The sequence below is a fragment of the Elephantulus edwardii genome, unplaced genomic scaffold (genome assembly GCF_000299155.1).
Source record: "Elephantulus edwardii isolate Elephantulus edwardi_28Jun2011 unplaced genomic scaffold, EleEdw1.0 scaffold00036, whole genome shotgun sequence".
NCBI classification, from domain to species: Eukaryota; Metazoa; Chordata; class Mammalia; order Macroscelidea; family Macroscelididae; genus Elephantulus; species Elephantulus edwardii.
In genome coordinates, this window is record NW_006399786.1 from 4785231 (window position 1) to 4794099 (window position 8869).

General features: G+C 41.8%; 1 pseudogene; it reads right to left on the reverse strand.

The window, feature by feature from the left end:
• Positions 1–5950: 5950 nt before the first annotated feature.
• Positions 5951–6879, reverse strand: LOC102873996 (annotated as a pseudogene).
• Between the last annotated feature and the right edge of the window lie 1990 nt (positions 6880–8869).

Below are 8869 nucleotides of genomic sequence, written 5' to 3' on the forward strand. Positions count from 1 at the left end.
CTCTGGTGGTGCACTAAATTTTTGACTGTTAACGGAAAGGTTAACAGTTCTAACCTACCAACCATTCCACAGAAGAAAAATATGACAGTCTGCTTCTGTATAGATCCAGCTTTAGAATCACTATGGGGCACTTCTGCTCTGTCCTACTAGGGACACTGATTTGGAATTGTTTTGGTGGCAGTGGGTAACAGGTTTAAAAGTGATTTAGTTCTAAGAGATTGCTCATGCTTAGGGGATTTGGGGTGCTGTGGTGAGCAGCAGATTTGTGTGCCAGACAGAGATGCCCACATACTTCTTGACTATACTCTTTGACTATGTGTGCTCATGTTATGCAGGGAGTCACTGGGTAGTGCACAGAGGCAATGTGCACAGTTGCTGAACAAAAAACTGGAGCTTCTGGTTGATCATGAGACATCTTGTGTTAAAGGACTGAGGATCTACTTCTGAAAAACCAGCCAATGAAAATGCTATGGAGCATAGTTCTGCTCCAATGTACTTGGGGGCCCTGTGTGTTGGAATCAACTGACAGCTGGTTTACAACATCAATGGCCTCTAAACCATGAGACCAATATGGCTGGTAAATTAAATACAGGCTGCCCAAGAGTTTCAAGTAAACTGACTGGTTTTAAGCATATGTATGTTGCAAACTTTCAAGGGATTATGTAAGAGACAGACTTACACTAAATTATTGTTAGTGATTTATTTGAGATTGACAATTAGCCAAACTTCTGGTTATTTCTGGAAACTTAACAGGCAAAGTGAAGGCCTTACCTTACCTTACCCAGGACTAAGGGCAACAGTACAGAACTGTAAGAACACAGAAAGAGAAAAGTAGATCCTGAGTTTTGAAGTTCTTAGCCAGAACTCCCATTGGAGGAATGATCCTTTGTCCTTCTATCAGAGACACAAGGAATCTGGAAGTTGATTCGTTCCCTGGGATGTCTGTGGGAACCTGGACATGAGCGTCTTCTCCTGAAAGTTCCTTTAACCAGAAAGCCATGGAGCACCACTGGCTCATTCTAACACAGGGCTTGACTGTCACTCACTTCATTTTCTTATTTGCTTATCCATATATTTAGGTAACTGAAACATGACACTAGATGGAGGTAACTACCCTATGAGATAAGATATGAAATTCAGTGAGGTTAAAACATTTGCCTAAGATTACACATTTGGTAATTCATAGAGGGGAAATTTAAGCATTGGTTTGTGTGGCCCCCAACTTTTATTGGGAATACAAGTGTGTGAAGGTGGGGATGCTTGGAGATTGAGGAGCATGAGGACTTCCTCACAGCCTTTTAACAGAGGAACCTGTTCAGTCAGATTAAATTCTGAACTCTCAAAAAAAAAATAAAATTATGAACTCTCAAGGGGAAAATAAACAAAACTGAGGGGAAAATAAAATGTTTCCAAAAGATTAAAAAGTTTAGCACTCAAAAAGAAAAAAAGTCCACTGGATTTTCCTATAAGTTATTTGAAAACAAAAATAAGCTAAAATTTCCAAAATAGTTTTGAGAAAGAAGAAAAATTTAAAGGTCTTACATTTTCTGATTTTGAACTCAAGGACATCATGCTTGGAAGGATGGAGGGACAACACAGGAGAAGAAAACCCAGAAGAGATGGATTGACACAGTAACTGGTGTTATGGGGGTAGGAGTGTTGGAGACAATGAGATTGGCTCAGGACAGGGCAGGGTTCAGAGCTATTGTGCATGGGGTTGCTCTGAGTCACAGTCTACTCAATGGTACATAACAACAATAAAACCCAAACCAAACCCATCATCACTGATTTGATTCCAACTCATAGCTACCTTACAGGAGAGGATAGAACTATCTCAGAGTGTTTAAGGCTGCAGTCATTATAGAATCAGATAGTCAAGTCTTCCTCCTCTCTACTCCCTGCCGCCCCTGAGCTCCAGGTTGATTTGAACTTCCAACTTTTCAATAAGCAGCCAAGTATTTAACCACTGTGCTTGTGTGGCTCCTGAAACTTACTATAAAGATGAAGCTGCTGTTAGGTACTATCAAGCCTACAACTCTGTGAACCATAGACCTGAACCCAGCTCTAAGCTTCACTGTCCTCCTAGCCTTCACCATGAGTGAATTCACTGATACAGTCACTGAGTCAGTCCATCTTGTTGAAGGCTTTCCTTTCTTTTGATGACACCGTACCTTTCTCAGCATGATGCCTTTTACCAAGAACTGGCCCCTCCTAACAACATGCCCAAAGCATGTGAGACAAAGGTTCACTATCTTTACCTTGAAGGAATGCCCTCATTGCATCTCCTCCAAGACATACTTGTTTGTTCTTTTGGCAGTCCATGGGACATTCAGAACTCTTCTCCAACACTGCAATTCAAAGACATTGATTCTTCCTTGGCCATCCTTATTAATTGTCCAACTTTCAGATACATGGGAAGTAGTTGAAAAGACTATGGCTTGGTTAAGGCGCACCTTAGTCTTTAAACTGACATTCTTGCATTTTAGCACTTTAAAGAGGTCCTTGATAACAGATTTTTTTCTCAATGCAACACATCCTTTACATTCTTTATTGCTGTTACCCCGGGTTTAAGTAAAATGAAATCCTTAAGAGCTTCAATCTTTTCTCTGTTGCTCATGATGCTGTCTATTGCTCCAGTGGTGAGTAGTTTTGTTTCCTTGATGTTGAACTGTAGTCTTTGTTTTTCTTCAAGAAATACCTCATATCATCTTCATTTTCTACAAGCAGCATTGCGTCACCTTCACAGCGCAGGTTGGTGATGATTCTTTCTCCAATACTCCTTCATGTTGTTTTTTTTTTTTCAGTTAGCCCCAATTTTTCAATTGTTCAGCATATGGATTGAATAATTATGGTAAAGGAAACAACCCTGACACACACCTTTTCTAATTTTAATTCATTTAATGTTCTCTTGTTCTGTCCAGACAACTGCTTCTTGGTCTATGTAAAGGTTTCTCATGAGCACAATTAAGTGTTCTAGTATTCCCATTCATCTCTCTGTAAATCTGTAATTGGTATGACACACAAACACTTCTGCATAGTCAAGAAAACATCATTCTGGTATTCTTTGATGCCGGATACATCTGACACCAGCAGTGATATACCTCATGTCTTGGCCTCTTCCGACCCCACCTTGAGTTTCTTGACGTTCCCTGGCAATATACTGTTCCAGCTGTTTTTGGATTAACTTTGGCATGATTTTACTTGTGTGTGATATTAATGGTATGGTTTTATAATTTCTGTTCTCTGTTGGAAGATTTTTTTAAAAAGGGAGCAGGTACAAATCTCTTCTAGTTAGTCAGCCAGGTAGCTTTATTTAAAAATTTTCAGCATAGAAGAGTAAGCATGTCCAGGACTGTATCTATTTTTTGAAACACCAATTTATATTTAATCAATTCCTGAGACGTTTTTCCCTGCCAACGCCTTCACTGCAGTTTGAACCTCTCTATTTAAGTAATGAAGCTTACAAATAGACACAAAGTTCAGTGGAGGCCTTGAGCAGTGAATGTGACCACTGAAGTTCTGAAGGCTCAAATCCACCAAAGGTTCATTAGTCTTTAGGACTAATTATTTCAGAACATACTTGCTTTTATTTCTTATTCTTTGTTATGGACAGGGAGAGACCATATCACCCGTTAGGTGGTCTGATTTTTTTGTTAGCCAAAGCGGCTGACCCTGCTTGACCGGAGGGGCACTGGGAATCTTCTTCTAGAGTCATGAGCAGTTTTGTAGGGATTTGTTCATAAGCTCGCTGTCCCCTCACACCTCTTAGATGTATCTATAGAACAGATACTACAACTTGTTCATCTTGGTTTAATAATGCTTGACATTTAGTAGGTGTTGCATAAAAGTTTGCTGAGTGAATAAATGTCCCCCATGGAAAACAAGCAGTGGGGGGCCTCAGAGAAGTTGTATGTTCTATATTTTGCGTTTGATCTTATTTCTGATAAAAATAAAATCCCAGTCAAATCCCACAATATCCATTTGTGATCTTGTACTTAATAGGACCATTTAGGAGCTTATTTGTACATTGATTAAGTGCATGCTTTTTAACTGAAAAGTAGGCAACTTGAACTCATCAGTTACTCTGAGAGGGATAAAGACCTATCAATCTACTCCAGTAAAAATCACAGCCTGAGAAACCTCATGGAGCAATTCCTCTTGTCCTATGGGGTCCAACTGTTCATCACACAATTAGAACCATCTAATACAGTGCCCACAATGCAGCTGGGTCAACTCCTGAGGTAATTTGTGATTTACAGTTTTAAAAAAATTACAGAGAAGGAACTGTTCCTTAGCATTTCTGGAATATTTACAGCCATATAACTCTTGTTTATACTTTGGAGAGCTCACTGTAGTTTTAGGCATTACATAAAGCCCTCAGGGCTTGGGGAGGGGGATGATGAGCTCTCCTTTCTGGGGTGAATGCAATCAATGGCTCACTGATCTCTCCAGGTGTGCAGGCATCTGGCAGGCCTTCATCCCCTCACACAATTCATGTTTCTCTCCATCCCCTCAGGTTCTGCTTTAATTTTTCAACCTCCCCAAACAAACAAACAAACAAACAAAGTAGCAAGACAAAAATGAAACAAAAAAATGAACTCTGAAAGTGATAATTTTAGTTGGCTTTGCTCAGGGTAAATGCTTCTTATTTTCCATTGACTTTTTGACATAGGAACTCAGGCTAAAAATTATGACTAGAACACTAAATTTGCCAAAATCATAGTCAGTACTGCCCTGAAGCCTAGCTCAGTGGTTAGGTTGGGCTGGTCCAACTTGAAGGATTATCAGAAATGAACTCACAAGCCCACCCAAGGCTATTGTGAATGTGGGCTTGAGAATATTTTTATATACTTTCCTGACTGCATCCAATCTGCCACCAACCTCTTTCCAATGGCCTTTCCTCAGTGCATGAATGGCCTTTGGCAGCCAGTCAGCCATGCTTATGTCTTTAAGTTTTTTAGGAAAAAATGATTCAGAGGTTTTAAAAAATGTGGAAGGGTGATCTGACATCAGCAATGATACATCCCTGGTGACATAAGTTTTTCTAAATCCTGCTTGAACTTCTGGCAATTCCCTATATATGTACTGTTCTAGTTGTTTTTAATGATCTTCAGCAGTATTTTGCTTGCATGTGATATTAATTATATTGTTCAATAGTTTCCACATTTTGTCAGATCACCCTTCTTAGGAATGGAAACTTTTAATCTGTTGGCCAGATAGCTATCCTCCAAATTTCCTGGCATAGACTGGAGAACTTACCCAGGACTGCATCTGTTAAATGAATCACGTCAATTGGTATAACATTGATTCCTGGTACCTTATTTTTTTTGCCAGTGTATTCAATGCAGCTTCAACTTCCTTCATTACCATTACTATTGGCTCATAGGGACTTCCTGAAGTTTTTCAGTGTCAATCAGTTCTTTTTGGTACAATGACACTTTGTATTCTCTCCATCTTCTTTTGATGTTTCCTCAGTCATTCAATATATTGCCCATATCATCTTTCAGTATTGCGACTTGAGGCTTACATTTGTTTTCAGTTCCTTCTGCTTGAGAAATGCTGAGCGAGTTCTTCCATTTTATCCTTTAATTCCAGCTTTCTGCGTATTCCATTATAATACTTTGTTTTCTCAAGCTGTTCTTTGAAGTCTTCTGTTTTTGTCTTTAATTTCGGCATGTTTTCCCTTTGTTTTGGCTTCTCAATGCTCGAGAGCCATATTCAGAGTCTCTTCTGACATCCACTTTAATTTTTCTTTCTCTTCTGTATTTCTAATGACCATTTGCTCTCTTGGTGGATAATATCCTTGATATCATCCCACAATGCATCTGGTCTTCTTTGACCATTACTTTTCAATGCTTCAAACATATTGTTTTTTTTTTAAAGCTAAATTTTTCATTTTCAAAGTTGTATCATAAATTTCTACTGGGTGGTAAATGGTCACTTGTCATGTTCATGTCAGATTATCTGTGTGGCCAGCAAACACAGTCTGGTCATCAGCAGACCAGGCCAGACAGGGACACTGGGGTGATTCTGCTTTGCTGTGTTGCTGGTAACTTCTTGCTTTCATTCTTCCACAATGATCTTGCCCTCCAAGACCCAGATCTGTGTGACAGCACAGAGCCAGTGGCAGTTAGGGCTGAATCACGGGACGTTGATGATGCCACCCTCATCTAGGGTTTAGAGGTGTTTGTCTTCATTGAGGTCCCACAGCATGGCCTGGCCATCCTTGCCTCCAGGAGCACAGAGGGATCCATCTGGTGAGACAGTCACAGTGTTCAGGTAGCCTGCGTGGCCAATGTGGTCACACTTCAGTTTATAGTTAGCCAAGTTCCACACCTTGACCAACTTGTCCCAGCCACAGGAGACGGTGATGGGGTTGCTGCTGTTAGGCAAGAGTGGACACAAGACACACACTCTGAGCGACTCTCATCCTGGACAGTGTACTTGCAGACACCTGGAGTATTCGACAGCCTGATGGTTTTCTCCCGGGATCCTGAGACAATCTGCTGGTTGTCAGAGGAGAAGGTCACATTCAGCACATCCTATGCTATGTATGCCTGCAAATTAGCATGTGGCAGAGAGAGCAAACTGGCCATCAGAGGAGATGACCACATCACTAACAGAGTGGGAGTGGCCATGCAGAGCATGCTGAAGGATGCCATAGTTGGTCTCATCTCTGGTCATCTCAGCTTCCACATGATGGTGGACACATGATGATCTCCTGGACAGTATCATATTGAGAACTGTGGTATGATTACATTTTGGATCACCCAGCTGTGTGGCGCTTGAGGGTGCCAAAGGGGTCATCTGTTCAGTCCCATTGTCGCACCACAGCGACGATGAGGATGGCACTGAATAGCTCAGAGACACCATCTGCATAGCCGCTCCCACTGCAGCTCCACTGAGAAAAAAGGTCAGACATCTCAAATTCTCAAGATCATTTTGAAACTCAGATGGAATAGATTCAAGATCATATTTTGATTCTTGTGGACTTATTTTCACTTTTAGTCTCAATTTGAATTTGCACAAGAGTAAATGATGGTCTGACCCACAGTCTGCCCCTGGGTCTGGCTTTGACTGCTGACCTTGAGCTTCTCCATGTTGGGAAAGGTAGGTTGGAGAAAGAGAGGAAGACCCACAAGGAGACAGAATGACACAGTGACTGGAAGAATGGATGTGAGCATTCTAGATGGTGAGGATGATGTAGGGTAGTGCCACATTCAGATCTGTTCATAGAATTACTGTAAATTGTAGTTGACTTAAAGGCCCCTAAATTCCACCACCACCACCAGCACCACTAGCATCACTGAGCTAGTGGTCCCATTCATCTATCCTCAGAGCTAACAAGAGCAAGTTGAGTCTTGAAACCACTTAGTTCCTCACTTCTTTCTCTTCCACTTTTAAGGGTGATTGAGATGACCTTTCCTGGGTGATGCAAATGATTGACACTCTACCAGAAATGTTGGAAGAGATAACCCACCAGTGATATTCTAGAAGAGAGGGCTAATGTTTGCTCTCCTGTGAGATTTCAGCCTAATAGGCTCTGTGGAGCATTCTGTTCTGTACTTGTGAGCCACCTTGAGCTGGAATTGAATTGAGGACAATGGATTTGGGTTTGGCCAGTGATTACACTGGGCCCTCCAGATTATCCAGGACAATCTCACTGTTTAAGACTAACTAATTATCTACCTTATTTATCTGCAAACTTAGTTCTCCTTTACCACGTAACATAACATATGCTAGCTCCAGGGATTAGGACATGGTTATCTTTAGGGAACATGAGTCTGATATTATAAAGGTGACATTCAGCCAGGTGCCGAGTTGGGCCCAAGGTATGTGGAGTTGACTGTAACAAGGAGTTCTGGCCAACAGTGCATGCATCTGCATTGCTGGGTTTTGGGAAGGAGGCTGGGAGATGTTGTGAAGAGTCTGACTGGGCACTGGGGTTGGGTGTGGGATGGGGCCACCATTTGAAAGATCTGATGGAGAGTCAGCTCCTTGAGTTAGAGCTAGATGTCTTTGGGACAAGAAGGTGAAGCAGGTTCTTGAAAAGAGGTTTCAGTGTCAGTCTTTCAGGCCCTGATTTCCAGAAATCACAGGGGATGGGTTTGGTGAGTTGAGAACAGTGAAATTGGATTAGGCTAGGGTGTACAGAAGTGTCTAGGGCATGGGACATGACTTGGGATGGTGGGTTTTACAATGGTGACAGACGTAAACAGAGCTGTGGGGCAGTTTCATTATCAAATAAGCCCTCCAGCCCCACTACCTTCAAAACTTGTTCCAAGGCCACAGTAATCACCCTCCTCTCAAACTTGTTCTCACAGAAGATACTCTTTGTCTCTGTACTAAATTATTCAGGGACCTGGGCTCACAACAGAAACTACACGGAGTGGTTCTGCTCTTTCTCACATAGGGCCACTAGAGTCAGACTCTGCAATACACATCAGCGAGATTATTCCTTGTTTCTCATGTTCATCTGTAGGATAATGAAACTGTAACCACTTACAGGGCCAGGGCCACATGCAACCCCTCCTACAGCACCAGCATTGTCCTGGGCTGTAGTTCAGACGGTCACTAAATAATTGATTAACTCTCCCATACATTCCATTTACGAGGCAGAATCGCTCACCACGTTCTATACTTCGCTTTTCTTTCTTACATTATCATTATGCCTGGGTTTCTGGGAAGCAGGCTAGCAGAGTCCTGTGGTCTCCTTCCCAGCTGGCCACCCCCCGACTGGATGTGCTCTTTGGTTGCGGGACTGCAGGTGTCACTGAATTTAATCTTCCTGGCAAATCTCTGCCAGAGGGAGATCTTTTGACACTCCTCATTTTACAGATGAGCAAACTAAGGTCTGGGCAGGTGGAGA